This window comes from Sinohyriopsis cumingii, chromosome 7 (assembly GCF_028554795.1).
Source record: "Sinohyriopsis cumingii isolate HCF-2022 chromosome 7, ASM2855479v2, whole genome shotgun sequence".
In the NCBI taxonomy this organism is placed as follows: Eukaryota; Metazoa; Mollusca; class Bivalvia; order Unionida; family Unionidae; genus Sinohyriopsis; species Sinohyriopsis cumingii.
Window position 1 is genome coordinate 77,894,761 of NC_142967.1, and position 6,833 is coordinate 77,901,593.

Below are 6,833 nucleotides of genomic sequence, written 5' to 3' on the forward strand. Positions count from 1 at the left end.
TAGCGCATCTTATTGTTGGTTTGGTTTTGGTTTGGCGACAAGCCAAATCTTGAATAACTCTGGATTTCTGTACAGTCTGTAACTGATCAGGATCATTATGCGTCCATCGCTGCGTGGTGTACCCTGTTAACATCGCTGCGTGGTGTACCCTGTTAACAACATGCGTGGTGTACCATGTTAACAACATGCGTGGTGTGCCCTGTTAACAACATGCCTGGTGTACCCTGTTAACAACATGCGTGGTGTACCCTGTTAACAACATGCGTGGTGTGCCCTGTTAACAACATGCGTAGTGTACCCTGATAACAACATGCATGGTGCTCCCATTTAACATGCGTGGTGTACCCTGTTAACAACATACGTGGTGTGCCCTGTTAACAACATGCGTGGTGTGCCCTGTTAACAACATGCGTGGTGTGCCCAGTTAACAATATGTGCCAAATGTTTTGATCCTTCTAGCAAGAACCATGTACTTGTATCAAAATTACATAAATGTGAACATGAAATGATTTATTGGAATAATATGAATAATGGCGAATTAGTTGTTGTAGGAAAAACAATCCACAAGTAAAGCATTCTTCCTTCTTGTAAAAGTTTGAACAAAAACCCCGAGACCATGTATAATTAATTTTATATTTCCTGGATCATTTCTATGAGAATTATCTTTTATTAAAAACATTATTTACGCAGATCAGATGACCCTTTGCCAGATGATTATGCGATAAAAGACAGGGTTCGGTCACATCAAAGGTGCTTGCCTAGATTCAGCATGTACATGCCTAATGAATCCTACTCTATCAATAATAGCCATGATGTCATCAGCAGTCAGCTATCGTATACCTTCAATTCATAATCTGTTGCTATATTTTTTTTTAAATCAGAGATGGTGAAACATGTTTAGACCTGCTTAAAATAGATAATTTATTAGTGTTGACTGAATCAGCGCATATAACAAAAATGCCAAACAACAGAACATGCATGTCTGTCTGTCTGTCGGTCGGTCGCTCTGTCTATCTGTCTGTATGTATGAATATATACATCAAAATTTCATATAGATGGTGGATCATATAGATTATTTCCCCTGATAGACCTAATTTCTTCGAATCGCTTGTTTCTTGTTTTTCTTCTTCTTAAGACAGTCTCTAATTTACATATTACAAATAATATGTACTCTCTCTATGTATGTATGTATGTATGTATGTATGTATGTATGTACTTAACAACAATAACTAATATCATAGATGATTTATTAACATTGAACATTTAGAATGCGGACATGAAACACGTTAGTAATTATACATTCTGATAACTTTTCAGTTTCGTGTACGAAACGTTTTCTTTTCTTCCCCTTCATTTCTTTAAGTAGACTTTATTGTGATAATATATGCAACATAATAAAAAATATGCCATATATATGAACGTGAAAACTATCGAACGGCATTAAGTTCATTTACTTATGATCCAAGCAGCCCAATTTACACCGAAAATATACAGCAGTACATTCATTGTGACAAAATGACCCTCTAGTCCTAACTTCTGTGACATCACAGTTGTATCTGTAGGCACATCTTCGCAAATATTCGTCACAATAGAAACACAAGTCCGTCCTGTCCTTGTTCTCCTCCAGCCAGTTTCCGCTGAGGATAGAATCAACTTTTCCCAGGAATCTTTGTTCCATGAGGTCCAGCAGAGGTCCGGAAACGGACCGCTTGTTGTTAGAATGTCGTAAAGTCCCAGGCGCAGATTCGGTATATTTAGCCATGATGATTGCTATCAAACAGGTCACGAGGAAAAACTTGACAACCTTGAAAATTATATAGAAAGAAAAGAAAAAAGGTTACAACAGCAATAATCAGGATAAATTTTGTAAAGTTAGAAATGATTTAAGAATTGTGTGTAACATTTTGCTTTTATGACAGTTGAACGGTAAGGCTGATAACATAAGTCGAAACTATTTACTTTCATTTATCTCGGCGTTTGTTTTCAGCACATTTGTCTGAATCCGATAGAGGAAGGAAGGGTAGATAATATTATAAAATTATAAAATATAATTAGATTTTCTCTTGACGATGTCAAGACAGATGACACCACGTTATTAAATAAAGAGAAACTGATGCAAATGGTACAGAATTAGATGCGGATGCAGTTTCAAGCCTTGTTTGGAACCCTTTTGTTTCTATCCTAACGAAAAGTACTACATCAACTGTTCCATTCTGAAATTCTCTTGTAACGAACTTTTAAGATAACAAACTCTTAATCTGTTGACATTTCTGTTTTTATTAAAGAAACAAAAGAAACAAAGAACACAAAATCACAACACAAGTGACCTTACCAATGGGTAATGTTTAGACGCTGGTACCACCGGCTTAAAATTTAGGTCTGCTTTTTAATGTAATGAATAACAAATTCTCATTTCTTAAAATAATTATTAACTCTATGAAGACTTTCCCATTTTTAGTACTAATTAAAAATGAAATATAAAATCTTATTTTTTCATTGGCACAATTGTTTCTCAATTATCTGTCAACTTGAGGATGGCATTTTGAGAATCAGATTGGCTTTGCTCTCCTGGGAAACTTTTGAATGTAACAAAGAATCGCGTTCTTTTTTCTTGGCACCATACCTTTGTTTTGAATAATAAAAAGTATAAAATATAAACACTGTGCAGTACCTGAAATCACGTTAACGGTGTCGAACGTTTTTACAGTTGTACATTAGAAGGCAGAGTGGTTGTAGTCGAGTGTTGAAGATGATCGCTTAAGTCATGAGATAGACGTCTCGTACAGTGTTTACAAACTGATTTTTATTCATATGTCTTCATTTTTCCCAAAATAGAATTCCAAGTTCCACAACAGCAACAGCAGCAACAACATCAGCAACAAGTTGTGGTTTTCATTGACCATATGGCCGGAGGTAAAATAAGGTTTGTTAAAAATGTATACTTTTCACTTGCATTATTTGCGCTTGCAACATCAATCATATCTGTGTTTTACGTTGACTAAAAACGTTGAGCACAACGTTTTATCCGAAAGGCCTTTTGGACCTGCTCCTCAATACGTGTTACATATGCGTATGTTATATAATTTGACAGAAACATGCACAACTGAAGATGATCTAGATTTCACTTTGTACACCGTATTAGCTTTTGTGTTTGCACACAGCTTTTTGCTCATACCATAGATGTGTACATTTTTGCAAGTCATCCGTTAATGTTCACTGCTGGGCATCATTAGCTTTTTGCAACCAGCACAGTATACATTTTAAAGTGAACATTAAGGGCTGCAAATCATTGACATGTGTGCTTCATTCGGATTACCTCGACTACTTTTGCGAGACAATAATCTGTCTCGGATGTAATTAAAAAATATAAATTTTGCATAATTGTACATTATGAAAAATACATTTTGTCCGCCGAAAACTTTTCGGAAAAAAGAAACCGCGGTCTGTTAGAAAGATATCTGCTAGTTCTACAATGGCATTGGCAGTATCAATGACTGAGAAATAGTTCGATGCCTTCGCAACTTCTAGGTCTATTCTTGTTTCGTAAGTAGCCAAGGTGGTCCGAATGGCAGCTGGCAGCATACATTTGCGTCGAACTGACCTTTAAGTTGCGACTGATGTCAATAAATTAGCAGCTAAAATGGGTGAATTGGCGACAAAGCTGACCTAATAAAAAGTGATCAACCTCTTCTGTAGAATGAGATATAAAATCGGATCTGTACAAAACACACTAATTTTCACAATTGTTTCCTCTCTGATATAAATGGTAAAATACAACCAAAAATTACTCGATGATATCACTTAATAAATGTCAACGTTTCCTCTGACATGCTTTTCAGGTACGATGTAGTTTAGAAGTTACATTAGAAGAGTAATCTGGCGAGACCTACAAAGTGCGAAGTAGAATAGTAACAAGGTTCTGAATCAGTACAATAGCGGAGTTATACATAATGTTTCTACTATTTAATTGTAGTGATATGTTAACTCTGAAAATTTACTCACTTTTAACCATTTTTTATCGAGATAAACAAAAATCAGCACAACCAATAATGTGCGTCATGTTGAAAAATCTATGATCAGCGGTTCATTTCGAGACCTCGCCTTTCCTCTATCTCGAAGATAAGACAAGCAACAAATGGTGCATTTCAAGTAACGAGCTAGAAGCTCGCTGCCTTTAGTTGTTAGACGTATTGCCATATTCTTTAAACATTTCGACAAACCACAATGCAACATTCTGCCACTTTTAAAAAAGTGGACTACCTTAATCAGCGATTGCTGTGCAGCTCGAAATGACGTGCACACTTATGTTATGACGACATCGATATGACATCACTATTTTACTGTATTATTTTATAACGTTATGAACTCTGATTCGTTGACAATTGCGTTACACTCCTGATGCTCCAGAGACCGCAGGGAAGTATCAGCCTCCCTTTTAACGAAAGCAAGGAGCCTCCGTATTTTTTCCCGTGATGCGCCATGCCCATGTGAAGCTACCAACCAATGACTGCAGTTCAAAGGGAAGCTTCCGTAATGCGAATGACGTCACTCTTATGGAAGCTTCCATACTGCGAATGCCAGCACTAACCCACAGAAAGCCATTGGCAAACTTTCCCACATACATACGAGGGATGAGCCAAAACTCAAACTCACGTGGAGAGGAACAAATGTGTGAGTGCTCTGTAAAGACGAGCGCCTTAGATCTCTCGGCGCGACACCCGGCTCCCCAAAATACATCGAACGACAAAACATTGAACACAATACATAAATAAATAAATAGTATAATCTGCGGTATAGCTTCCGCCCAAACAGCGTGTGGGGGTGCAGGGCGGGCCCGGGGGGAGGGGGGCAAACATTTTATTGGGATAGGGGCCCAGAATTAAGTTTTGCGAGGAATGGGGCAGATTTCGTTGCTACGCCACTTATGGTATATACTGATCTATCGTTTAGCCTAAAATGTCTTAGGGTGTTAACTTATTCAGCGTAGCATGTCATAAAGTATATACTGATATGTTATTTTGCTTAACTTAATTCAGAGTATAGCTTCATCTTATTGTTCAGCGGAAAATATTACAGGGTATGTCTTCAGGTAACAAGTGAGTACCGTTGTTTTTACTCTTATGCCGACTCGCTTTAAGCAAATGAAGTACCGACAGAACTAAAACGCTATAACCTATAGGGGCCAATTTGAGGATAATTTACAGTGTCGCGAAAAATCAACCTATTCAAAAACACCACGTTCTGCAGCATCTGCTAAACGTCATTTTCACCACGCATTAATAATAGAATCTAAATGTTTTATCTTTTCGGAGTTTTCATAAAAATAAATTAGCACGTTCCTTTTATATATAGTTTTAAGGCTGTAACATTAAGAGAAAGCGTACGTTTCAACTTGATATTTTATATTGTACACGCTTTGTGCTGAAATAGAAGAAATGGTATGAGATTTTCAATTATTTGGTCAGAAGACATATAAAATATATGTTGTCAATAACCTAATTTATAGATCTCTAAAAATGATAAAGATATAGCGCAACACAGATAACAAGAACATGAAATATAACTATACAAATAACTACACTTGATACATACCATTTCAGCTGGTTTGTCGTATCCAGACGTCCGCTTGTGCTCTTTATAGAAAATTCTGTGCTAAAATTACTTATAGCCGAATGCGGCTGGTTTATATAGCGTTACATTGCACTAACTACGTCATTGTCATACCAAATGACCATTACAAGAGGAAAATTGATTTAATTACACTCATTATTGTTCATTAAGCGTTCAACGCCAACCAGCGGCAGGCGCGCTATTTCAGATCCCATGTGGGGTATGATTAAGTACTCTACCGCATTTAGCTCAGGGTCGATATGGTTATGAATGTAAAGTGGATGCAGATAAGAGGGAATACTTATACTGGTACTTGTTTTCGAAAAACAATGGTATATACTCGTTTGTTCGCTCTTTGGGCTCACAAAAGATAGAGAGAGATAGAGAGGTGAATGATTAAAGGGTTTGGACTGTCATTATTATTATTATTATTGCAACAACGTCCACTATGCCATCACCAGCATCATGTGTATGTATTACTATGCACTTATGTTCCCTACTTTGACCCGTGGGCCTTGACCTAAATAACTTTCTTGTAAACAACTTAACTGACAGAAATTTGATAAATGTTTGATATTTTTGAAGGAAGTATCGGTACAATGTGTGTCGTAACCCAGTGTCGTATATATAGGGGAAAAAAATGTACAAAATCACGCACGCGGAAGGATAGCGCTTGGACCCTTGAATTGGTGACTTAATAGTCCCGTCTTCGATATCCATTACAACCTCCACCCAAGAACATCTCCGATTAAGAGAGCCCTACTTACAGCCATGAAGTTTCATGTATTTCTCATATATCTACATGTGTGTGATTTGGTTTTTCAGTGTAGAACGAAGACTGGGAATATCGCTATCTTTCATTACGGGGTTGCTGTTATCACAAAGCCATCAACATTACGGGATTACTGTCATCACAAAGCCTTCAACAACATAGCGCACACAAACTTGCAAGAATTTCAATTTCCTGATTAGGATTCTTTCACAATTAGCAAATATAAACATTAATTGCGACACATTTACATCCCAAAACGTGCAGCACGCGAATGATCCAGTTTCCAACTTAGAATAGGGATCGGGAAAAAAAATCTAAATTTTTTCATCACGTGACTACTGTATTTCTTTACATGACATTCTACCGCGATCACTCTGCACCATCGTCGCTAAGTAAACCCCTCTGCTTATTGGCGATTTACTATCCAATGTCCGATATTATCCCTGCGCCG

General features: G+C 37.1%; 1 long non-coding RNA gene across 1 annotated transcript; it reads right to left on the minus strand.

Moving 5' to 3' along the window:
- Window positions 1-1,230: 1,230 nt before the first annotated feature.
- LOC149795577 (uncharacterized) lies at window positions 1,231-5,831 on the minus strand. The gene is made up of 2 exons (XR_016422358.1): window positions 5,593-5,831; window positions 1,231-1,804 (listed from the first exon to the last, which is right to left on the minus strand). It is a non-coding gene; the product is annotated as an uncharacterized LOC149795577 (long non-coding RNA).
- Window positions 5,832-6,833: the final 1,002 nt, after the last annotated feature.